Source organism: Panthera pardus, unplaced genomic scaffold, assembly GCF_024362965.1.
Source record: "Panthera pardus isolate Hobbes unplaced genomic scaffold, ASM2436296v1 HiC_scaffold_233, whole genome shotgun sequence".
Classification (NCBI taxonomy): domain Eukaryota; kingdom Metazoa; phylum Chordata; class Mammalia; order Carnivora; family Felidae; genus Panthera; species Panthera pardus.
This window is the reverse complement of record NW_026526803.1, coordinates 19,980-46,776: the sequence shown is the minus strand read 5'-3', so window position 1 is coordinate 46,776 and position 26,797 is coordinate 19,980. Positions and strand designations below refer to the sequence as shown.

The following is a 26,797-nucleotide window of genomic DNA, read 5'->3' as shown; positions in this document are numbered from 1 at the left end:
CCCGCACAGGCTGCACATGTCCTGTCCCCCGAGGCGGCTTTCACGAAAAAAAGTCGACTTAGGCCCTCCAGTCCTGTGGGCCAGGCCCTAGAGAGTTTGGTGAGCTGGGGAAACCCTACAGAAATTGGGAAGTTGAGGAGAAGGGGAGAGTGCCCTTTTCCCCCTGGGTCAGTGTTTCTCAAACTCGGTGGTGTCGGGACATTTGGACATCAGGGGATTATTGAGGGCCCCAGAGAGCCTTCGAGTGTGGGGGTTGTGTCTCTTGATCTCTACTGTGGTGAGGTTAAACCGAGAATTGAAGCGGGCGCCTGGGTGCCTCTCTGTGTTAAGGGTCCTACTCTGGCTCAGGTGATGATCTCACAGTTGATGGTTTAGAGCCCCATGTCGGGCTCTGTACTGCCAGCTGCCAACCTGGACTTGTCTCAGATTCTCTGTGGCCCTCTCCCTCTGCCCCTCCCCTTCACGTGCCCTGCGTCTCTCTCTCAAAAACAAACATTAAGGAAACGAAACCAAATCCGAGCATCTCAGATGTGATGAATTCACTTAAAGACAATAAATTAGTACTTATTAACGTACTCATACCTTTCATGGAAAAAATCCGTACATTTTCAGAACAACACTGTGTAGAAGCGTGGCATTTGCTTAGTGCAAGATCTTTATTCTTCCAGCTGCTTCTGCATTCAGTGTCTTGTGGCCAATGATGTTTAGGAAGGTGATGTGGACTCCCCCAGATGAACAGCTGGAGGCGAGTAGGGTGTGGCGGTAGCTCCTCTGGCGTCTGGATGCTCTTTCCTGACTCCGCACTCAGATGGGTGGGGCTTCCTTGCTTCTCTTGGGGGTTAGCTGCCCGCACAGAGCGGCCTAGTTGTGTGGCACGCGGTGGACGTTTGGAACATCCTAGGCCACTACTTTCAGCTGATCTTCCATATTTTTCACTCAGCGAACACATTCTTGGAACCACCACCTGGATGTGAAGAACTGGAACCTTACCGTGCTTCCTACCTCCTGCTGACTCCCACCGAACGTCCCCCAAAGGTAACCACGGTCTTGACTTTCACCGGCAATTGCTTTGGCTTGTTCTTCGCTTCATGTTGAGCTAACCCTTGAGCGCTGTGTGTGCGCAATGCACCTGCTTTCCTTGTGTGGCTCTGCTCGTCCTCCCTTGCTGTCAAAGGCCTAGTGAGTGAGCACGGAACGGTTTATTCTTTCTCCGGTGGGTGTTCCGGTTTGTGCAGAGGCTGCCTGCAGCTCCACATGCATCGTATTGGGTTGCCTTGGAAGAGCAGGTCATGAATGGTGGCACGTGTGTCTTTTCCCCACGAGCAACAGAGTGAGGGAGCTCCCCGGTGGCTCATCCCTGGTATTGCCTTTTCTCTTGTGTTTGCTCTTTGCTGGGGCTCAGGTGTTGGGAGGTGTGGAGTATTCATGCTGCTCCTGTGGGACCCAGGAAGCAAGTGCTTCTAAGCCACTTGCATATTTCTTTTGTCAAATATTTGCCTTTTGCAAGCCACTTTGTGATAGTTTTGTGTGTTTTGTGTTTTGTCAAAAGAGGTCTTTCTATGAGTGTGGAATATATCTGTGAATGGCAGAATTTTTCATATTCTTGTGTATGTCTGCCTTTCATTCTCCCAGTGTTGCCTTTTGTAAGTTTCTTTTGTTTCTTTCCAGTAGTGTGACCATTTTCACCCTTCTTGCCTTGAACCGGCTAGGGCCTCCAGTACAGTGTTGAAAGGAAGTGGTGAGAGTAGGTGTCCTTGTCTCCTTCCAGATAGTAGAGAGAAGGTTTTCATTATTTTTGTATATATTTTCTAAAGTTTGTTTATTTATTTATTTAGAGCACATGCATGGGAAGGAGACTGAGGGGGGGAAAGAGAGGATTCCCAAGAAGAGTCCACACTCTCACCTGAGAGTCTGATGCAGGGCTCAAACCCATGAACCGTGAGATCATGGCCTGAGCTGAATCAAGAGCTGGAAGCTTCACCAACTATAGGCCACTCAGGAACCCAAAGAGTTCAGTATTTTACCACTACATATGACACCAGTGGCGTTACTGGTAGAGTGGTCTATCAAAATTTGAAAATTCTCTATTTTTAATTTTCTAAGATTTAAAAATCATCAATGAAATAATGACTAGATTTTCTGAGAAGTGTTTTGTGCATCTTTTGCAAAAAGAGATTTTCTTTTTAATGTTTTGGCTTAACGTAAAACAACTCTTGACCTTCTAGAATAAGCAGAACCTGTTGTCTCTTTTCATTGGATTCCATTTGTAACTATTGTGCTTCGGATTCTTGCATCTGTATTCGAGAGTAGTGGGTGTTCACTTGCACCCAATTTTGCTGTCTTTCCTGGGGTTTGAGGTTAAGGTCCTGCTGGCCTCCTAAAATGACGTAGGTAGGAGCACTCCTTGTGCTTTCCCAGAAGAATTTTTTTGTATGTTCTTTATTTTTGGGAAAAAGTGATAGGCAAACCTGCTGGCGTTAGGTTTTCCTTGAGAGAAGGGATTTCATGGCAGATTGCTTTTTTAAGTGGAAACAAGATTTTTCCGATTTTCCATATCTTCTATTTTCTAGATAAGGCATTTTGTTTTCGAAGAATTTGCTCAGACTTCCCAAACTTACCAAGAAAAAAGTGCAAACTGGTTTATAATATCCTTCTTATCTGCAGCATATGTTTTGATATTTACTTTAGTAATCCTTGATAGAGGTAAATCGTGCTTTGTCCCTTTCTCAGACAACCAACTTTGGCTTTTTTGATTTCTGACATCTACTCTTTGTTTTCTGTTGCATGGATTTCTGCCTTTTATTGTTCCATCTATGTGGTGATTTCCGTCCTTTCCTGTAGTTCTAGAAAGAAATCCTTCATTTGATGTTTAGCCTTTGTTCTTTTCCAGTATGTGTATTGTATTTGCTTATTGGTGTGTTGATTCATTTTAGAATGAGAGCATGAGCAGGGCAGAGGGGCAGAGGGGGAGAGAGAGAGAGAGACAGAGAGACAGAGAGAGAATCTCAAGCAGGCTCCTCACTCAGTGAGGAACCTTGCTCGGGGCTCGATCTTGTGGCCATGGGATCAGGCCCTGAGCCAAAATCAATAGTTGGTTGCCGAGGGACTGAGCTATCCCTATGAGTCTCCCTTTAAGCACACTTTTACTGATCTCACAAGTTTTGATAAGCCAAATGTTTATCTTTTATGTGAAACTATTTTCTAACTTTCATTGTGGCATTTTTTTTTCTTAATTCATCACAATGTTTAGTAGCATAACACCTTGATATTTTGGGATACTTTCTCGTTCTCTCTGTGCGGATTTCTAGCTTAATTCCATGAAGTTATCTGTCTCAGTGTTTTGGTGTGGTTATAACAAAATACCATAGACTGGCTGCCTAATAAGCAGAAGAAGCTTCTTTCTTATAGTTGAGGAGACTGGGAAGTTCTCAAGGTCAAGGCGTCTGCAGATTCAGAGTCAGGTGAGAGTCAGCTTCCTGGTTCATCAACAGCTTGCTTCTCCATGTCCTCCTGTGGTGGCAAGGGTGACAGTGCTCTCTCAGCCGCCCATGACTGGTCATCACCGGAAGTCTCCCTGTCTTCATACCATCACTTTGGAAGTGATGAATTTTGGGGGAAATTGAACTCTTCATTGAATGCAAGCCCTAAATATGCCCTGCAGTATTTCAGTCCTTTGAGATGAGATGACTTTCCTAGTGTCCTAGCATATATGAGTTTTCATGAACTGTTCTTTGGTCACGTGAAAAAAATATTTATCGGTAAGATATGCAGTATTTCTATATTTATAGGTTAGATGAAGTTTGTTAATGACAGAATTCAGATTTTAGTAACAACTTTAAATCAAGTAAGTAATAGACGAGAATGAGTTTAATACTACTAACATATCACAGTGTTTAGCTACTGTGAGAAAAAACTAATGAAAGATTTTGCATTCTCTTTTATGTTTTCTTTAAAATGTGGTGTGCATTTTATACTTTCTATACATCGCAGTTTGGAGGAGCCTCCTTTCAAGTACTTATAATAAAGTACGTGACTGCATTTTGGACAGCCCCGTCCCACTCCCTTGATTTTCCTGTTGTCAGTTCTGTCCGATACTGAGAAATGTTATTTCGAGTCTCCCATCGTGCTTTTCTATATTTGTCAATTTTTCTGTAGTTTGACATTGCGTTATCAGTTATATGCAAATTAGTCTTGTTTTCTTGGAAGATGGAATTTTAATCGCAAATTGTTCCTCTTTTTCTCTAGTAGAGCTTTTTGCTATAGAGGTTATTTTATTGGAGGGTCCCAGTGGCCACATCAGTTTTCTGTTTGGTAAGATTTGCCTGGCGATCTTTTACTTCCACCTGTCAGTGATCATTCGTTTTAAGGTGTAACTTTGTGACCAGTGAATGCTTAGTTTCCTTTTAATGAATTTGATAGTCAATCTTTTGCTTGGAGTATTTGAGTACGTGTGACTGATATGTTGGTTTACACCTACCATATTACTAGTTTCTTCCTGGTCCCACCTGTTATTTGTTCTTTTGGCCTCTGACCTTCCATTAGAAATATAAGGGATTTTTATCAACTGATGAATGGATAAAGAAATTGTGGCTTATATACACAATGGAATACTACGTGGCAATCAGAAAAAATGAAATATGGCCTTTTGTAGCAACGTGGATGGAACTGGAGAGTGTTATGCTAAGTGAAATAAGCCATACAGAGAAAGACAGATACCATATGGTTTCACTCTTATGTGGATCCTGAGAAACGTAACAGAAGCCCATGGTGGAGGGAAAGGAAAAAGAAAAAAGGTTAGAGTGGGGGAGAAAGACAAAGCATAAGAGACTGTTAAAAAATGAGAACAAACAGAGGGTTGATGGGGGGTGGGAGGGAAGGGAGGGTGGGCGATGGGTATTGAGGAGGGCACCTTTTGGGATGAGCACGGGGTGTTGTATGGAAATCAATTTGACCATAAATTTCATATATTAAAAAAAAGAAATATGAGGGATTTTTGAAATGTACACGTATCTGGTAGGTAATTGGAATATATTTCTAGAGGCTGGTGCATTTTAAACTGACCCCCGCCTGATTCAGGACTTGGACTGCTTCCTTGACACTGCCGTCTCATTTTTCTTTTCTTTTTTTTAATATTTATTGGTTTTTTGAGAGAGACATAAAAAAGTGGGGGAGGGGCTAGAGAAATGGAGACACAGAATCTGAAGCAGGTTCCAGGCTCTGAACCATCAGCACAGAACCTGACACGGGGTTCCAACTCACAAACCGTGAGATCGTGACCTGAGCCAAAGTCGGACATTCAACTGACTGAGTTAACCAGGTGCCCCTGCTGTTTCCTTTGACATTTGAACCACGGTGAACACTTTCACCTTTTTTTCGGTAAAATTTTAAAGTTTTAGATAGATTTTGGCGTAGTTGTCATTGTTTTGTGTCTTTAATGATTGTTAAGATTTGTTCTCATAGCCTTTCTGTTGGGACGCTGTTCTGGAAGCCTTGATTTTTCCTATATCTGTCAGAGACTAGGTTTCTTTTCTTTAACGACGTGTTTTAATATTGTTTTTAGTTCGTTTGTGTAGTTGATTCCTCATCTTAGTTGTTTGTTTGTTTTTTCTCTTTTTGCTTTTGTTTTGCCTGGAAAATATCTTTACCTTGTCTTCACTTTGAAGGTTTTTATTAGGTAAAGACTTCCAGGTTGGTGGTTATTTTCATTCAACATTTTCTAGATGACAATCCATCATCTGGCTTCATTTGCTTTCTGGAAACGTGAGCTGGTAGTCTTGTCCCATGGAAGGCGGTATCTTTTACCTCTCATGACTGTTAACATCTTTTTGCCTCAGGCATTCTTTGTGGAGTCATTGTCATGGTTCTTTTATGAGTTTTGGAAAGTTTTGATTCTTTGTAGGGATCTGGTAACCCCCATTCTGTGTTTTCTCTACTTTGAAGGTTCTCATTGGACCCTTCAACCATATTTTGTGTGTCTTTTGGGTTTCTCTACTGATTTTTTCTCTGTGTATGGTCTAGATAAATTTTTACATACTTATCTTCCAGTTCACTGTGGCTCTCTTCACTTGTGTTTAGTCTGATATTAAGCCCACATAGTTCTTAATCTTACTAAAATTTTTTTTTTACTCTTATTTATGTTGGAAAGGACAGAATTTGAGCAAGGGAAGAACAGAGAGCTAGACACAGATACCGAAGCAAGTTCTAGGCTCTGAGCACTCAGCACAGAGTCCAACGCGGGGCTCAAACTCCCGAATCACGAGATCACGACCTGACCTGAAGTCAGATGCTTAACCAAATGAGCCATCCAGGCGCCTAGAGTTCTTAGTTTTAGCTCTGATAATTTTTAGGTTTAGAATCTGTTTTGATTCTCTGAAAATTTCCCATTTGTCAAGTAGGCTTGTTGGACAGTTGACCTTTGCATCCCGTATTCCCAGTCGGTGTGTCTCCCTTTGGTCTCTTTCTGTTCGTTCTTCTTTTCGTCTATATGATGTAAAACCTTGTTTTTTAAAATGTTTATTTATTTATTTTTCAGAAAGAGAGTGAGAGTACGCGTCGGGGTAGAGGATGGGAGGGGAGCGTAGAGACTCTTGAGAGGCTCCATTCTATCAGTAGAGAGACCAACACAGGGCTCACACTCACAAACCTGAGTCGAAACCAAATTTTGGTCACCTAAACGAGTAACCTGAGCTATCCTCGTGCCTTTCCCTGTTTTTTTTTTTTTCTTTTTTATTAAAATTTTTTTTTAATATTATTTATTTTGAGAGAGAGGTAGAGACAAATCTTGAGCATGGGAGATGGAGACAAACAGGGAGACACAGAATCCAAAGCAGGCTCCATGCTTTTCAATGTCAGCACAGAGTCCGACACGGGAATCAAATCATAAAACCGTGAAATCATGACCCGAACCAAAGTGGGATGATTAACCGACTGAGCCACCCAGGCATCCCTTTTCTTTTTTCTTTTCTTTCTTTTGTTTCTTTTTTTCATTTCTTTTCATTTATTCTTTTTCTTTTCTTAATTTCTTTTTTAAATTTTGTGTTGGACATTATGGAGAAGCATAGAGGCTCTTCGTGTGCTTGCTTTTCTTCAGCCTTTCATCCCACACACACTGAGTGTGATGGTTATTGAGCTCAGTCAGGCCTGAATGACTTGTCACCGGTCCTCTGTCTTTGTAAGGTTCAGTGTGAGCGGGGCTCAAAATGTTCACCACCCCCGTGTAGTCCTCCAGGATGTCCATCTCGAGGCCTGGAGTGTCTTCCAGGACCCCTCTTTGGGGCTTGGTCCAAAAGCCCAGGTATTTTCTCCGCAGCACAATGAGATTATTGAAGGCTCAGCTTCTCAGGCAGTGTTTGCCGAGTGCCGGGGTAATTTTCTGTACCTCCCTGTGCTGTACAGTGTTGGTTATCAGTGATTTTCTGCTTGTCTGTTTTGTTTCCTTTCCTGCTCATTGGTATATTGCCTCAAATCCCTGAAGAAATTCAGAATCCTCAAATTCCTTGAGGGAGAGAGAGGACTCTGAACATTAGTGTTGGCTCAGCGGGCTTCCCTTTTGTTGGGGTCTCGTTCCTTCCAGTTGTGACTACCTCAGTGTCTCCTTGATGCCTTCAAACATGCTTCAGATTGAAATCATCTTTCCTAGTTCATGATAGGTTGACTAACAGAATATTCACAAGTATAAGAGCAGGCGGGGAAGAAAGAGAAGTCATAGTAAACATTTTGCTCAACAGCATTTGTTGCAGGAGAAAACGAAACCCTGTAATCCTTGCCTAGTACCCGTCGTTCTAAAATGGTCAGTTTGCTCATCCTCAGCCAGCGTCCGTTGAGTGGTGATGTTGTGTCTCAGGCCCCCCCACCCCACCGCCGCTGCCTTCCTCCCCTTTCATGTGCTTGCCCAGGGCAAGCATTGCAGTGACGGGCTGGATGTGGCAAAGCAGGACGAGGAGGTGGATGGGGTGACACTTATTCTGTGAGTGTTTGATCAGTTTTGGCTTTTTAAAAAATTTTTTGGTAATATTTATTTACTTTTGAGAGAGAGAAAGTACGGACAAAAGGGCAGAGGAAGGGAGACCCAGAAACTGAAGCAGAATCGGGATGAATTGCCCCTCAACTGTACAGAGCAACCCCGACAACAAGGGTTTCTGGGTTGGTGCACCTGCATCATCTGCACAGACACAACTAGGCACCCTTGTTGAGCCCCTTTATGACCCTGCACCATTGTGGTAGTTGGGATCTGGCATCTGTGTTCCTCGGAGTCGAAGGTGGAGGCACATCTGAGTTTATCTGAAAGAATGATGCAGTTAGGAGGAATCGCTTACTTGCGCACTGCCGTTCAGGAAAGGCTTTTTCTGGAGAGGTCCATCAGCATCTGAGTCTAACAGAACATTCTCCAAGCAGTCTCTGGGGCCAAAAGCCAGAATCAAGGAGAAACGTGGCTTTGTTTTAAGCTATGGAAGGGGAAGTGGAGTCAAGTGAGGCACCAGGCCGCTGGTGTTGGGCAGAAACTTCCCCGTAAGGAATTTGGTATTCAGAGAAGGGCCTTGGGTCATTGTGTCCTCAGGGGAAAGGACTGACATGATGTTAACATTTTTAAAAGCTGGTGCTGTTACTGTGTGGATAGTGTGTTGGGGGGTGACACGACTGGAAGCAGGGTAGACGCCATTGGGTAGTGTGGCTCCTATTGTGTGGGTTGAGCTATAAGATTCGTGCTTTAGGCAACAGGTACAACCGCCTCATATCACCCATCACATAAAGCACAGGACAGTTTGTGTCTTTATACCCTACACAGAACTACGTAATATTGAAAAGCAATGTGTGTAATAGTTACCTGGGTGAGTACAAGGCGTACACTAAAGTGTTCACCTGTTTATTGAGTGCATGGCAGGTACTGTTCTAGGTGCTGAACACTATGTGCTGCAGGTACCTCACCCAAAGACGTATGTGGTTATACGGAGAGCAATAGAAGGGCATGGGAGTGTGTGGTTTGGTGGAATAGGGGGAACGTGTGCACAGTGCTGCTGCAGGATGGCTGATTTTGTCACGAGTCTGAGTCACTCAGAATCGGGGAGGAGATTCTTCTTGGGAGGTTCGGCTGCCCTGAATTCTTCTTCATCCACCCCCCTCTGTCTCTTGGACACCTTTCCGACCGCCTCATAGTGAAGCTCCATCTGGGTGGGTTGTCGGCTCTTTGAGTTCCACATGGGCCACAAATCTGCAAACATCTCTGCCTCCTCTTGTGAACGTAGCAGCTTGCTACCTGGTCCGGTGGTCAGAAGCCAGGGAGATGGCTTTGCCTCTTTCCTGCTCTTCCCTCTCCCTGCTGGTCCCTGGGTACTCTGTCATGGAGCTTGCATGTCTCAGAGGCCATGTGTGAGGTCCCTGGAGATCTGTACCCTGTCTTCACTTGGGTGGACTCGTGGAGGGACCGAGTCCTGCAGTCCTCCCTGCACCTGCCCCACTCGCCTCTCAGCAGCTTGGCTGTGTTGGGAGCGCCTCCCGCTGTGCAGAGATGCCGACATCCTGCCCCATCCGTGTACAATACGCCACGATCTCTGAGAAGACGGCCTTTCTTCTGAAACTGTGTCCCGCCTGTTGGCCCTTTGTGCTGGCTTTTGCTGAGCAACTTAGTAACTAACTCTTTTGGGGAAACAGGTTTGCTTTGTGTACAAGGAACCTCCAAATTACTCCTATTCTGTTCCTGGGTGGCTCAGTCGGTTAAACAGCCAACTTCAGCTCGGGTCATGAACTTTGTGTTGGCGAGGTAACCCCCGAGTCTGGCTCTGTGCTAACAACACAGAGCCTGGAGTCTGCTTTGAATTCCTTGTCTCCTTCTCACTCCGCCCCTCCCTTGCTGCTCTTTGTCTCTGCCTCTAAGAAATAAAGAATGACATTTAAAAAATTAAAATCAAAAAATTCTATTTTACTTTTTTCTGTTGACGATGGTAGTGCTTTCTCCATTTTTCCCCACGGATGACTACAACTGATCCTAGAAAAACTTGGTTCTCGGTTTTAAATCCTGCCCACAATTGAAAATCCATGTATAACTTCCTCGCCAGAAATCTTAAGTGTTCAAACTCTCCTGTTGTCCAGAAACCTTAGTAGAAACACAAAAATTTCATTAACATTTGTATGTTTTATGTCATATATACCATATTCTCCGAGTCGAGGAAGCTATGGAAACAGTTACATAGAAAACAGGTTCACAGCTCTGTGCTGTATTCATACCTAAGTTTTTTCTCCGTTTTGTTTCTAGGATAAATTGTCTACCAGAACTCGCATCAGTGTTGGCTTAGGTTACACACTAAGCTGTTTTTAAGTGTATCTCCAGAACTAGTCATCAGAAATGGAGGAATTAGAAAGATTCCTGTATATTTACATTGTTACATGCGTAACCATGCATTAACATTGAAGAGTGACTACTTCATGATTGCTTAATGTAATCAGTACGCTTGCTACCTCATGGCCTAGGAGATACAGGGGTGAATGAATTGTTATAAAGCTTTTCTAGCCTGCATTTTACAGCCATATTCCTAATAGAGTCTGAACACATTGTTGCATTACAAAAAAGGCCTGTGAGAGTAGGCTGAGAGGCATTTTCTCCAGGCAGGTACAGAGACAGGCATGCTACAAGGTAATGTCATTTTTTGAAAGACTACTTATGGAAAACACATTATTCGTTTTATATCAGATCTTATGTCCCTTATGTCCGTGTGTGGGTAGGTTGTCCAAGTGCACAAAAGTCTCACACACGATGTTCCTGCTGAAAAACCCTTAGGTGGTAGTGACACACGTGCGTCTCGGGTGGACTGGCTGCATGCTCCCTCGATTTTCACGCACAGACGTGTGCACGGCAGGTGAAGAGATTCACTGAGCTCCTTGGTAAGGATTTGCTGTCTGGAAAGTGAGGGTGGGTCTCACAAATGTCCTGATGTGCAGACCTGCATGGGGTGGGGAGGACCCGCTGGATGGGGCAATTTTGGGTCTCGGGGCCTGGCTGTATGTGGTGGATGCGGGCAATGTCTTTGCAACTTTTCAGGAGGGCCTTCCTGGCTCAAGTCTCCATAGACGGCTGGCTGTCTTTAGTCCCAGCGCCCTTGTCATGGAATGGTCCATGTGGGAGAGTAGCTGAGACTCTGCCGGATCACATCTGGTGGCAGCAGGCTTTCCAGCGATGGCACTGCCATTCAGCTTTCCTCGACCTCTGGGTTTTTCACCAGATCTCCTCTCTGTGCTGTCTTCTGTGACATCCTCTGGGTTTTTCTCTGCACTCGACCTTCTTTAGGATACACATTTTGAATCTCTGCATCCCCCAAACCTTTTTCGTATTTTTTTTTTTTTTTACCATAATCAGAGTCTCATTCTTGAGTTTCCAGATAGGCTGTGACATAGGTCCTGTGACCACGTCATTTGGACAGTTTTCTGTAGCAGGGATTTCTTTATTGTGTTGGCCTTGACGGAGTTTATAAAAACATCCCTCGGAATCCTCCTTTCGTATATTTCATCTGAGGTTGTTCTCTTTGGTAGCAATGACCGTCCTTCTTGTAAATGGCATTTGTCATGAGCTTCACATGTCCTCGTGGCCCCTTCTCCGCTGGTGTACTTAGACTTGCTGCCCTCCAGAGCGAGTGAGCTGCCAAGACACGTTTGATGGTGACCCGTGGGGTTCTGGGTGGCCAGGACATTGTCCAGTGTCAGTGGAAATTTAAAGGACAGTCCCTTGCTTTCAGCGTACTTCCTGAGTTGAGGGACAGAGCCGGGATGGAACTGGTCCAGGGAAAGGGCTCTGGTTGTGCAGCCAGACCACTGGCCACTGGCACTTGTTGCCTTCAGGACCCTGGGGTGAGCTTCCTCCACAGGGCCAGTCGCCCTGATCATACCCAGCCTGTGTCCGCTCAGACGGTAGCTGCTTCACCCCTTCCTACCCAACATCATTGTGCTCACTTGTCTTTTTCGTGAATAAATGTCCTTTGTGGCAATTTCCCCCCGACAGGGCACCTCCTTCTGCATGAAAAACCTGTGCAGGCAGCCATGGTCTCCTCAACTGATTTTCTTGGGTTTTTCACTTTTTGTGTTGGAGTGGTTGACATGTGGTGGATTGTAGTTCCTTCTTCTCTGCAATCACCTCTTGGGCGTCTGGGAAACCGTGTACTTCCTCTTCGTGGTAGAAGCTGCTCTTCCTATCCGTCTTGACCATTCTAAAAGCCAAACCCCTTTCTAAAATCACCAAGCTATCCTGTGCCTGCATTGAAATATTCCAGTTTTTGGTCATTCCCTTCCTTCTGCCTTAACTTGTGATGTCAGGACTTGTCTTTCCGTTTGAGTCGAGATTGCACGTGTGCCCGTCTCATAACATTAGTACCCCCATAGAGATGCCACATCTTCAACATGAGACAAAAAGATGTCTCACAAAAAGCCCCAGGTTTTTCAGGTGCTGGGATAGCCGCAGCGAGAGCTTCGAGAATTTCCCTTTCTTTCACGCTGGCCGGCTGGCAGCTGCAGCTGTGGGCCTCAGTACATGTCAGGCCATTCAGCCTTTTCTTGTCATAACATGATTCTTCTCTGCATCTCGGGAGCACGTCCAGCATCCTTACGGACACATCAGACGGGTCCCAGGGTGTAATCCATGGTTCATGGTATTACGCTTAACACGGTGACAATTACCCAGGAACCATGAGATATCACGTTTCCTGTGGTGCTTGATTTACTGGAGAAATGAAGGGCTTACCAAGAGCTGATTAGCAGATTCGTGCAACACTTGACGTGACCTCAATAGCAACAGGAGGTGGTGCACACTTTCCCCAGAGGACAGCGTCTGCTACAGCTCATTTTATGCGATTAGGACTTCATCCTGAATTTCCACTTTTGTTTGCCTTTCTCTTGACTGCAAATGGCATCTTGTGGGTATGGTCTGTTTCAATTTTTTTACTGGGAGAGAGACAGAGAGGAGGAGAGAATGAGTCTGGGAGGGACACAGAGAGAGAGAGCGACAGGAGGTGGTGCACACTTTCCCCAGAGGACAGCGTCTGCTACAGCTCATTTTATGCGATTAGGACTTAATCCTGAATTTCCACTTTTGTTTGCCTTTCTCTTGACTGCAAATGGCATCTTGTGGGTATTGTCTGTTTTCAATTTTTTTACTGGGAGAGAGACAGAGAGGAGGAGAGAATGAGTCTGGGAGGGACACAGAGAGAGAGAGAGCGACAGCATGCGAAGCAGTCTTCAGGCTCTGAGGTGTTAGCACAGAACCCGACATGGGGCTGGAACCCAGGAACCCTGAGATCATGAGCTGGGCCAAAGTCGGAAGTTTAACCCACTGAGCCACCAAAGGCACCCTAGGTAATCCTATTTGATCTGACATTTCCTTCTTGCCTTTATTCCCCCCCATCACTATGGAGAGGTGAGTGATACAGGCCCATCAGGAAATTGAGTAGTTTTCTGGAGATTAGACTGTTAACATTGCCTTTGTCTTGTAATTTCCTAAGATACTGATCAAGGTTGGGGCAGAAAGAGGGTGAGAGGATCCAAAGCAGGCTTCATGCCATGAGTTCAAAGCCAGATGCAGGGCTTCAATTCATGACCTTGAGATCATGACCTGACCCGAAATCAAGAGTCAGCTGCTTAACCCACTGAGCTACCCAGGCACCCCAACACTTGCTGATTTTCTGTCTTTATTGGTTCCCACCAGGCACATTGGGCTTGTCCATAACTCAGTGTAAACCCAGGGAATGGTGGAGAGCTCCCATTCTGCTACCATGCTACCTGAAAGCAACCATTTGCTGATTTACAAAAAGATCCATTGACCCCCTTTCACTTATCACTTGGTGCTTAAAAGGCGGCAGTTGGCATGGTAAGAGTTATGGAGCATGAGCCCGACTGAGAGTAAACCGCAAGTTAGCCGCCCCCTGCCACCCCATGGGGGATCTGAGGAATATCCCTTGGACACCCCTGCTACCCAAGAACAGGGGCTTAAGCCCTTGCCGTGCTAATGTCGGAAACAAAGGCACGGGAAAAATTAAATTCCTTATGCCTTTAGGCCTTTGACAACACCTTGAAACCAGCACAGTGACCTCCAAGAGCTCAGCTGCCTAGATAATGGCACTTTGATGGGGGCAAAAGAGAACTGTAGCCTAACATTACCCCAACATCCAGGACCTTGTAAGTCCACTTCCTTTCCCTCAGTTTCCCCGATGTACACGGGCAATCAACTTGGGACACGGGATCCAACTTACGGTCCCCGATCTACATCTAAAGGGTCTCATGACACGTTTCATTAAGGGTTAATAGTGTTTCCCAAGAGTTATGCCCTGAAGGTGCAGGAAACCTTGCTTCCAAAATTTCTTATTCTATCCCTGACCTCCTGCCAACCTGAAGGAATATAATGATGAGTTAGCTGTAGGACCCCAGCACAGCTCTTCCAGGCATTAAGAAAGCCACCTTTTTCACCAAAGACGTCTTCCAGAATTCTGTGTTGGTCATCAGCTGTGGACCAGTCCACCATCATCCCCAAATATCAGCATTTTGGTGTCCGAATGTGGGGCTTCGAATCTTCTCACCTTGACTCTGTGCTTCAGTGTCAATTTGGTATGTTTTCTCTTTCATTTACTCTCATTTCAGAGGATTTTTGAGAAGTAGGGTCTTATGGGAACACTTTTGCGGGGATTGCTCTGGCTGCAATCCTCTAGGCTGCGGCGACTCTACGGGGAGGAGAAAGCCTGCCTTTTGGTTGGAAGTTAGGACCTTGGCCAGAATGGCAGTGAGATGCAGAAACTTGACGCCCTCTCTTTATTCCTTTCCGTGTCTAAAGTTGTCTGTCTTGGGCAGGGGACAGCCACTTAAGTGACTACCATGTCTGCCAATCTTAAGACTCCCGTGTGTGAGGATTCCTCCTCATTGATCTAATGTGACCCCCTCCATATCTCTGGGGTAGCCTCTTCTGCATGCCAGATCTCCACTGAGAGCTGACCGAAACCAGTACCTGACTGAATTCAAACCCAACAGGGCGCCATTTCCTAGGGAGGTTCGCTGTGAAGACTACGCGGGTCAGAATGTCACTTATATCATGATGGATTTCTCTCTTTTCTGTTTTCCCTCAATGTCCTCTATTAACTACTACTTAAAATTGGGTCATTTCCCCTTGTCAAACTCTTCTAGTATTTCCATGGGTTGAAAATGGCAGTTCCTTCTCTGCCTTCTCAGCAAAGGAGACGCGGGTCTGTAAGTCAGGCACCCATCTGTTGTCTAGAATGCAATGGGGAAGCCGGTGGGGGTGGGGAGGCTAGCATCCCTCCTTCAGGAGCCCTTCGCCACCTGGTTGGCAGTCATAGTGATTTTGTTCAAGGGATGTCTCGGGTCGCTTTGACACTTCGGGAACCCCTGACATATTCTGTGTGGGGGATGCTACTGGGGAGTCGGGATGGATTCTAAGGGTAATGGACCTTCTCTCTCCCCTTTTCTCTCGAGGTGGAACATGGGAGTTCCTCTTTGGTCCGCAAGGATTCTCCCTTAGGATGCCTTTTGAACCCACTGGAAACAGTTGGGTTTGCAAAATGTGGAAAGGACTGATCCTGTAACACGGCATGGCTTTACTAAACAGGGCAAGTGGACGGCTGTTGCCCTAGGTCCAGCCCTTGGTGGCTAATGGGACACAGGGGCTTCTTGCAGAATGTGTTTGGTCAGTAGCTAAGCAAGTGAGCTCCCCCTTGATATGTTGGATGAAATTTGTCTAAATAGGCCTCCTCCTGAGAGAACTCAGAACTCAGTCACTGAAGGTAAGAGAGGCAATCCTTGAAAGGGTAACACGGACGCTTCCTCTCTGCATGATAGATCTGAGGGCCTCTCCCTCATTCCTTTCGTGAGTTAGGGGCTATAACTGGAGACAACTGTGCTCAGGTTACCTCAAGATGGAGACTTTTAAGGAAATTTCCCAGGCAGCTGCTGAAAATCCACTTATTTCGGGGAAATTCCCTGTCTTTTCCGGCCTGACTTGAACTGCCTTATTCCACTTTGGTGGAACAAAAGACATGGTGTCAGCTCTTCTGTCCCAGCTGACAAGATTAGACCCGGGAAATTTTTCTCTGCCTTCTGCTGGCACCCCAAATCTTCTGCCTTCCCATCCCCTTCCTCCTGTTTCTGCACCAGCTTGTGTGGGGCCTATAGAACTGGTTCCCTTACCACCCTCAGTGCCTTAGGCACCATCGGCCCCTCTTCCCACGCTAAATATCAAGGGAAAAAGAGCATTCCCTTGCACCACGCACTTCAGGTTCTTGGAGCCCACTGACATCTCTGGTAAAAACTGAACGGTGGAACAAATGAGTGTAGGTCTTTTCTGTGGGTGTAGGTGAACCAATTCCGTGTTTCAGCTAAATGAAGTTTGCTGGTTTCATTAAGATAGACTTGTCTTTAGAGTCATCAGCATTCAGTGTGAAAATTTATTCTATCAATCTTTATGAAAGGTCAAATATGCTCAATGGATCTCGATTGCAATTTGTCACCAAATGAGGACTTGAAATAATGGTTAATTTCAACTGTCTTAAATGGTTAATTACTTGGGTAATTCTGAAGATAACTTTCAAAGTCTTTGGAAACCTGAGACTTTAGACTTGTGCTTTTAAGTTTACACGGTGAATGACAAGACGTTCATGGGACATCTATGTCCTTTCCAAAGAGATTGCAGGGGAAATCTTTCATTATTGGACATAGAAGTGGTCTTTTAACTTCTTTCTTTTCTACTTTTTATGTTTATCCTTTTTGAAGAGAGAAAAGACAGAGAAACAGAGTGTGAGTGGGGGAGGTGCAGAGTGAGAAGGAGACATAAAACCGAAGCAGCCTCCAGGCTCTGAGCAGTCAACACAGAGCCCGACGTAGGGCTTGAACCCATGAACGGCTAGATCGTGACCCGAGCCGCAGTCGGACACTTAACGACTGAGTCACCCAGTCGCCTCTGTGCTTTTAATGCACAGGAACTTATGCAGAGGAACTCCTTAATGCATAGGAACTAAGGCTATTTGGACCTATTTGAAAACATGCTTTGTGCTTAACTGACTCATGAATTAGCCATCTAAAGAATTCTGGTGCAAAGAGGTCTCAACTGCTTATTAAGTTTTCATTGGAGACTACGGTTCTAAAAGTTAAAATTCTGCTAAGTGTTCTTAAGACTGATGGAAATAAGGAAAGCAGTTTTGTTGGAAAATAGGAGGTTGTAAGAAAGATACAAAGAATGGCAATACATTTTTTGTTGAGGGTAAAAGAAAGAAAATTGGGTTAAATGGGTTGTTTGGAAAGAAATGACTTGGGACAAAACCTGAAGGCAAAGGAAAGTTGTACCAGGTTCATGAAGGGAAATCTTTGGAAAGGAATTTTATGGGTGGTAAAGCTGGACTAAGTTTGCCGTCTACGGATTTTACTACACTGATATAAGTTTAAAATCCTGTTTTCTTATGTTTTGGAAAGACAAAGTTTTCTTGGATTGTTGATCTGCTCTTCATAAGAAAATGTAAACAAAGTTTTGTTTTGTTTTTTTCTTTGTCTTTTGTATGCCAGGAAAACCAAAGCTTTGGATATGTTCTTTGTCAAGTCTGATGACTTAAACTGAAAACTTCTCAATGGTAAAGGAGTTAGGTTTTGCTAACAACTATAAAATGTTCCCTATTTGCCTTTGGAATCTCGTCTTGCCATCTCGGTTAAATATCAACTTAAATTTTATTTTTTATCATTTATTTTTGAAATTCAGAGAGATAGAACATGAGCAGGGGAAGGGCAGATAGGGAGGCACAGAATCTGAACCAGGCTCCAGGCTCCAAGCTGTCAGCACAGAGTGTGACGTGGGCCTGGAATTCACAAACCACGAGATTATGACCCGAGCTGCAGTCAGACGTCTAACCAACAGAGCCACCCCAGTGCCCCAATAATTTAAAGTTTCACATTGGAAATGATCTGTAATTCTATCTAGGATGTGCTCTATCACTTCCTAAGGCTTGAACGAACTTTCCCAAGAATTCAATTGTAAATGAAGTCTTTTTGACCAATTAGGCCTTTTTATGTGGCATGTATGCTAAGTTGCTTGGAGAAGCGTTGTCAATGGTAAACCTTAGGTTCTCTTGCTTGGGTTAATGCTGTAACTGCTCAAAGACAGGCAATGCTCAAGTTTTAATTGGTTCTGCTCTAAGGTCTTCACTTGATATTCTTTGTATCACAGTGTTATATGCCACAGAAAGAACCGAATGCCCTTGTCAGTTGCGTCATCCTGAAGTCTCATCAGATCTCTAACACTATTTCTGAGACTTTAACACTTGGTATTGTTCTTCTCTCACAAAACCTTTTTGGTCTTGTAGGAAACTCACAAAAAAACCACTTTTAGGAGAAATACAAGAATTTGAAAACTTTCTGGCCTGGATAGGCTATAAAAATTCAGTCTGGAGATACCTTAGAAGGGATTCCAGCAAAATACACTTTCAAAGATCCTTAGGATCAATGACTCTTCTTGCAGAGTTTATGGAAATAAATGAGGCCAAGTTTTTCAAGTGGTGTTTTGCAAATGAATTAGTCTGGATGGCTACTTTTGGGCAATGAGGGTTTTTAGAGAGAAAATCTACATTTCAGCAATGCACATTTACAGATGTTAAATCCTAGGTGTCTTTAATTGTTTGCCTAAACTACACGTGAAGTAACCTTGAGAGATCCTGTCACAGTACCACAGGTATGGACAACCTTGTTGTTCTGTGGGCATAGTAATAAGACCCACCCTGGGTATAATCTTTAAACAGCTTGAAAATGGGATGGGTTTCCCCAACAACTGTATGCAAAGTCTTTTCTCACTGTATACCTATCAAGGGACAGTGCTCTAGTATTCACTTGTAGCTGAGTTAATTTGTAAATCTCTAAGTATGCAAACGATGTCCTCCCTACACCTGATCTGACAGTTACTCGAAACTCACCCCATATAAACCCCCAAGACCTGGTTTATTCACAGGATGGAATCTCATGCAACAGGGGATTTAACTCTGAAATAAAAAGCCCTTAATGCATCATATTATGTCTTCCAACTGCAATCATTTAGAGGGGCAATCTTCATGGGCTCCCGTATCGAAACAAAACCTCTACCCACTTTACAGGAAGTCAGTGGGCAAACGAGTGTGCCTTATTATTCCGAGGAACCTGTACGAGACCTCAAACCTCTCTTAGGATGGTCCCACCTTTCTTTTTCACTTTCCTTTCTCAATTCATACTAACATTTCCTTCTTACAGATGGGCCATTCGAAGGATCACTGCAGACATTTGAGTTCCCAACTGGAAAGACCAATCGGATTCCTGCTGCCTGTTCCCACTTCCATCTGAGGATGCTTCAAACCTCACATCTAAAAACCTCACTGGCAGCACTGGTAGACACGGGGTTTGGAATCTGATCTGACAAAATATTGTGTATACATTCTAGATTACCACCGAGAGAATTCTGGACTTCTGACTGACATGAATACTTCAATTGATTTAAACAATGCCTCTCTTCCCTTTAGTGACTGGCTACACTCCTGGACTTGAGCATGTTTGTCAACTACCAAAGGACTTTGGGCTTCTCTCTTGTTTTTCTAACTAGGCTTTGCAGGGTTCTCCCATGCCTATCTGCCTGGTGCCGACTCCATCACTACAATTACTTGCCAAACGATGAGACTTTCTACTCAAGAAAGCCCACTTTGAATTCAGCTGCCCCTGCCTTTTGTAACTCTTTTACATGTTGCTTAAGAAACCAATAAGGATCCATATAGGTTAGGACGACTTACGCCTCTACCCAGTACAACGAAGCTACAGAAGATGAAACCTTCTACCTTCATCAATCTTCAAGGTTTCAGGGTTGACGTTATTCAGTGAGGATATGATGAGGGAGCATAAGGCAGACTGAGGGATAAAGCACAAGCTAGCCCCTCTTCCCACCCCGGGGGGGGGGGGATATTATTGTTTTTCTGTGGACACTCTTGACAACCCAAGTAGAGGGAAAAGGGGCTTAAGCACTTGCCATGGTAATGTGTGATACAGCAAATGCAAATGAAATTCCCTTACTGCCTATAGCCCACTGACAAGTCCCTGAAACGGACAGAGTGAGCTCCTTCTAGAAGCTCGGCTGCTCAATGATGGTGATGACACTTTGCTAGGGTCAAAAGACAACCTTAGCGTAACATTATCCCAACAACGAGGGCCCTGCAGGTCAACTTCTATTAATTCAAATGGCCCAAGATATAAGCTGGCAGTCTTACTCCAAGCTTAAGCACCCCCGATATACATTCAATGCATCTCATGACTTGGGTTTCATTAAAGTGGCATTTCCCTAGCCACACTTAGCCCCTCAAGGTGCTGAAAACTTGCTTCCAACACTGCTTAGAGACTTACCCTATCCCTGATGCCCTGCCATCCTGATGGTGTGTGATAATGAGTTACCCTTCAGGACCCCAGTGCAGTTCTTCCTGCATGTGGGTTCTGTCCCCATCATTTAATAAAATCACCTTCTTTTTATGAAAGTTGTCTTAAGGAAATCTTTCTTTGTCTTGGGCTATGGACCACCCCAACCATCACCGCCACTCTTCATCAGTTTGACAACAGAACACCAACCATTGGTGGCTACAGATGCCTTCACCATGCAGAGCAGACTCTTCATCCATTGGCAATATTCTTCAGGATGTGCCACATGCCGGACACCGCCCACTAAAGCACTGCTACAGCAGAGCCACTCTCCAAATACCTGAGGGTTAACCACAAGCCAAAAGCTGGTAACTAGGTGTCACTACTGGCTTCAAAGGACAGGGCAACAAAAGCCAATGCCAGAAAATTTCCACCCCTGTCTGAAGAAACAGTGCAGGAAGTCTCCCTTGGTACTAGCCCATACATGGTTCTTACTCCTGAGGCAACCATTCTGTCAGGATACTGTGCTCGTTCGTTGCTTCGTTGCTCTATCGCATTCTCTCGTGTTAAGAAAGAACTTTGGTCTTCTCTGTATCCTCCATCCTGTTGCTCTTTTCCAAAAAAGTTCTCCCTGGTGTCCACTCAGGACAGTGTCTCAGAACCATTTTTTCCACTTTTAACTGGAGTGTCAGGCTATATTCTTGTCACTGCGGGGTCCCTTCGGCCACAGGATCCCTCAACAATTGACTTTCTGTACTCTGTGGACAAAGTTAAGCCCAGGGCATTTCAAATTGCCCAGGAGGAATGCCTATGTGGAGTCAGCGTCACCGATATTGGGAGGGAGCTATCCTCTCTTCTGGGATAAGAAGCATGTGGAGGTAGATATTTCCGTCTCAGCTTGATTCCATAATGTGGTGAACTGAAACACTTTTGCTCTGTTTCTAACCATTCTGATTATCCTGACCATAGGGATAACCCTGTATTGGGTCTCAGGCAAGGACAATGAGGCTGTCCCCCACATAGTGTGTGCTGGCCACTCCTAACCAGCTCTGAATCTGGTCTGTGCTAAACAAGAGCAGTTTCTGAGATCCCAAAGGAAGGATTGCCTTCCTGAGAGTACATGGTGTTTGGTTGGCTGGTATAAGAAATAATGGCTAGCCAACTTGTTTCCCTCCCTGGCCATTAAAGATTTCATTCTGAAGAGCAGTTGGTTCACCATGGGCAGGATTCTCGAGGACCTGCTTAGCACAGAAAGAGACCTTTCAAGAATTACAGCACCCCAGCCCTGTTCTAAACATTTGAACTTTCGCCTGCAACACAAGCCTGTTACCTTGGAATCACTGTCTTCTCTATCCACTGACAGGATGGCAAGGGAAAACAGTGAACTCCAGAAGCTTTCCCTCACTTTCTGAAGTAAGAACTCGGGCATCTTGCTTTTGGGTTCCCACTGTAGACGACAGAAGCTTTCCTTTGCCCCACTCTTTTGTGTTTCTTATCTATCTGTATCTTATTCCTGGGACGATCATCTTTCCAGGGAGTTGTCCTAGTCATTTTACCTCATTTTCTGGACCACATTCTTCCTTGGGGAACACCACCAGATAGCTAAAGCAGAGTTAATACTTTTCTTACTCAATGTGTTCTAAAGAATAGAAATGAAAGGAAAACTTCCAGACTCATTCTACGAAGACAGCTTTACCTTGACTCCGAAACCAGAGACCAAGAAAAAAAAGACTACAGAACAATATGCCTGATGAATAAGGATGCAAAAATTCTCAAGAAGACACTGGCAAATCAAACACACAGCATATGAAAATATTCACCATGGTCAAATGGGATTCCTTCCTGGGCTATAGGGCTGGTTCAATATTTGCAAATCAATCAATATGATATATCACATTACTAAAAGAACAAGAACCACATGATTCTGTCAATACAGGCAGAAAAAGCATTTGACAAAACACAGCAAACTTTCTTAATAAACACTTTCACGAAAGTTGGAATAGAAGGAACATACATAAGTACACATGATAAAAGCCATTGATGATAAAAGCCCATAGCTACTAGTATCATCCTCCTGGGGAAAAAAATGAAAGTTTTCCTCCTCTGAGATCAGGAACATGACAAAGATGTCCACTCTCACCACTGTTGTTGAACGTAGTTTTGGAATTCCCGAAACCAGAATTCATACAACAAAATGAAATAAATGGCATCAAAATGGCAAAGATGAAGTCGAACTTTCACTCTTCAGAGACCACATGATACTCTACATGGAAAACCTCACAGACCGCACCAAATTCTCCTAGAACTGAAACATGAATTCAGCAAAGTCGCAGGGTACAAAATCAATGTACAGAAACCCGTTGCATTTTCATACACGAATAATGAAAAACAGGGAGATATCAAGAAATTGATCACATTCACAATTGCGCCAGCACCATAAAATACGTATAATCTAAATAACAAAGACACCTATCCAAAGATATAAAAAAATTATGCTGAAAACTATAGAATGGTTATGAAGGAAATTGAAGAAGACACAAAGAAATGGGAAAATCTTCCATGTTCGTGGATTAGAAGAATAATTATTGTTAAAATGTCAATACTACCCAAAGCAATCGGCATATTCACTGCAATCCACATCAACATTGTGTCAGCATTATTTTAAAGCTAGAACAAACAATCCTAACATTTATGTGGAATCACAAAAGACCCCGAATATCCAAAGTATTATTGAAGTCTAAAACCAAAACACGATGCATCACAATCTCAGAATTTAGCTTCTGCTACAAACCTGTAATTAAGACAGTACGGTATGGGCACACAGACACACAGGCCAATGGAATAAAATATAGAACCCAGAATCAGACCCAAATATATATGGCTCACTAATCTTCCACAAAGCAGGAAACAGTATCCAATGGGAAAAAAAAAGATTCTTTAACAAATGTTGTTGGGAGAACTGGTAACAACATGTAGAAAAAAAGAAGCTAGACCAATTCCTTAGAGATATCTCAAAATAAACTTAAAAAGGATAAAGACCTGAATGTGAGTCAGGAATCTGTAAAAACTCTAGAAGAGAAAAGACAGACCCTCTCTTACCTCATCTGCGGCAATTTCTTACATGACACATCTCCAAAGGTAAGAGAATTAAAAGCAAAAATGAACTATACGGACCTCATAAAGATAAAAACCTTCTGCACTCCAAAGAAAACAATAAACACAAAAAAGGCAACAGATGAAATGGGTGTATTTGCAAATGACTTATCAGACAAGGGCTACTATCCAAAAACCTATAAAGAACTCACCAAACTCCACATCTGAAAACAATCCAGTCATGAATTGGGCAGAAGATATGAATAGGCACTCTTCTCTAAAGAAGACCTACAGATCGCCAAGAGACACCTGACAAGAGGCTCCTCATCTTGCTCTCAACACCACTACTCTTCACGGAAATACAAATCAAAACCACACTGAGATTGCACTTCACATCAGACTGGGGGAAATGAAAAAATCAGGATACTATAGATGCTGAAGAGGATGGGGAGAAACAAGAAACCTTTTGCATTGTTGGTGGGAAAGAAAACTGGTGAAGGTTCTCTGGAAAACTGTGGAGATTCCTCACAAAATTAAAAATAAATGTACCCTATGACTCAGCAAAAGCACTGCTAGAATACAGGGGACTCAGGAGTGCTGGTGCATAAGGGACTGGCACACCAATGTTTATAGCAGCATTTTCAACAGTAGACAAATGATGGAAAGAATCTAAATAGCCTTCAACTGATGAATGGATGAAGAAATGGTCGTTTCCAAACATAATTGACTAATACGTGGCAATAAAAATGAGATTTGTAGCAAAGTGGATGGAACTGGATGGTGTTCTGCCAAGTGAAATAAGACAGAGAAAGACAGATACAATATGTTTTCATTCGTATTTGGATGCTGAGAAACTTAGACCAGGGGAGAGGGGAAAGGGGGAAAAAATTTACAGAGAGGGAAGGAGTCTTACCGTAAGCGAGTCTTAAATACTGAGAAAAAGCTGAGGCTTGATGGGGGGTGGGGGAGAGGGGAAAGCGGGTGATGGTCATTGAGGAGAGGATGTGTGGGGATGAGTACTGGGTGTTGAATGGAAACCAATTTGACAATCAATTATATTGAATACAAGAAAAAGGAAAAGATGCTCAAAGTCACTCTTCATCAGAGGACTACAATTAAAATCCACACTGAGATGACCCCTCACACGGGTCGGAGTGTGCCATGTGTGGGCAGTCAGCACTGCTGCTTTGCTTGGGACACAGTGTGTCTTCCAAAAGCGACAAGGGGGGGGGGGGGGAACTCGCTCTTTGGGAAACATGGACAATCAGGAACAATGAGGCTCCACCGTAGCCCAGGGTGTCCCGAACCTGGCCCATCAGTAACATCGGGGCTGGTACATGCTCTGGAGCCGCTCTCGGTGGCCAAGGAAGGGGGTGAGGAATAGGCTTGGAAAGAGCACATATGTGGGTTATGATTGCATGGAAACCCGCCCATGCATCTTTTGGGGGGGGTGTTTGGCCTCTTGCCTAGTTTTTTAGACAGTTTTAACAAACGTGAGAGGAAGCTCCAGAGATGTCACACACATTCCTGCCCTCACTGCTGCAAAGTCTCTCCCAGGAGCAGGTATTCGTACAGCCCTCTGAGGCGAGGCCTTTGTTAAAACCCCAAAACTTTGCTGACGTGTGTCCACGCCCAAGGAGCACAGCTGAGATCGGGTTCTCTTCTGACGTTGTACCAGAGTGCGTCCGGGCGGGTGTTTGTTGATGAGTCTCCATCGTTGCAACTTACCACTGGATGGTCTTCCTGCCCTGAGGCAGCTGATTCTGTGTCTGCTGGCCCCACAGCCCATTTGCCAGGCAGAGAGGTAGGCGGGAGGAGAGTGGGCTCCTGAAGGCAGTAGGAAGGCTCGCGAAGGCTCCTGAAGGCTGTAGAAGGCAAGAGAAGTGCTCCCTGAACGTCGCTCTTCTCGCTTGCTAGATAACTTCCAACTACGAGGATGTCACCTTGGGGCTCCTGCTTCTCAGAAGGCGTCCCCATCGAGGCAGGTGAGTTCTGCGGAACACCTCGACACAAGGACTCCCGCAGGCGTCACAATGCCAGCCATGAGAAGCCGGGTGGCTCAGGGCCCCCTGGTTCTACTCATGCTGGGACAGCATTTGGCCACCCTCGGGAGAAAGTACAGACTGTCCATGTGGATGCCCACAGGCTCCCATCAGTCGTGGTGGCCGCTTTCTGGCGGCGGGTTCGGTGTGTGGGGCGCTCGGGGGACCGTAAGGGCCCTTCTCACTGCAAGAGGCTGCTTCTGGGAGGTTCTCCCGGTGCCTGCCTCAGCCGCTACTGTGGTGTGAGAAGTGTGCCGCCTGCCCACGCCGAGGCTGTCGCAGACCGTCCCGCCTTGTCTGTTACTTGGCCCCGCACAGGCTGCACATGTCCTGTCCCCCGAGGCGGCTTTCACGAAAAAAAGTCGACTTAGGCCCTCCAGTCCTGTGGGCCAGGCCCTAGAGAGTTTGGTGAGCTGGGGAAACCCTACAGAAATTGGGAAGTTGAGGAGAAGGGGAGAGTGCCCTTTTCCCCCTGGGTCAGTGTTTCTCAAACTCGGTGGTGTCGGGACATTTGGACATCAGGGGATTATTGAGGGCCCCAGAGAGCCTTCGAGTGTGGGGGTTGTGTCTCTTGATCTCTACTGTGGTGAGGTTAAACCGAGAATTGAAGCGGGCGCCTGGGTGCCTCTCTGTGTTAAGGGTCCTACTCTGGCTCAGGTGATGATCTCACAGTTGATGGTTTAGAGCCCCATGTCGGGCTCTGTACTGCCAGCTGCCAACCTGGACTTGTCTCAGATTCTCTGTGGCCCTCTCCCTCTGCCCCTCCCCTTCACGTGCCCTGCGTCTCTCTCTCAAAAACAAACATTAAGGAAACGAAACCAAATCCGAGCATCTCAGATGTGATGAATTCACTTAAAGACAATAAATTAGTACTTATTAACGTACTCATACCTTTCATGGAAAAAATCCGTACATTTTCAGAACAACACTGTGTAGAAGCGTGGCATTTGCTTAGTGCAAGATCTTTATTCTTCCAGCTGCTTCTGCATTCAGTGTCTTGTGGCCAATGATGTTTAGGAAGGTGATGTGGACTCCCCCAGATGAACAGCTGGAGGCGAGTAGGGTGTGGCGGTAGCTCCTCTGGCGTCTGGATGCTCTTTCCTGACTCCGCACTCAGATGGGTGGGGCTTCCTTGCTTCTCTTGGGGGTTAGCTGCCCGCACAGAGCGGCCTAGTTGTGTGGCACGCGGTGGACGTTTGGAACATCCTAGGCCACTACTTTCAGCTGATCTTCCATATTTTTCACTCAGCGAACACATTCTTGGAACCACCACCTGGATG

At 44.9% G+C, this 26,797-nt stretch overlaps 1 long non-coding RNA gene across 1 annotated transcript; it reads left to right on the top strand.

Annotated features, from left to right (window-relative positions):
• LOC128772738 (uncharacterized) lies at positions 1 to 26,797 on the top strand. The gene is made up of 3 exons (XR_008416901.1): positions 1 to 99; positions 941 to 1,035; positions 26,767 to 26,797. It is a non-coding gene; the product is annotated as an uncharacterized LOC128772738 (long non-coding RNA).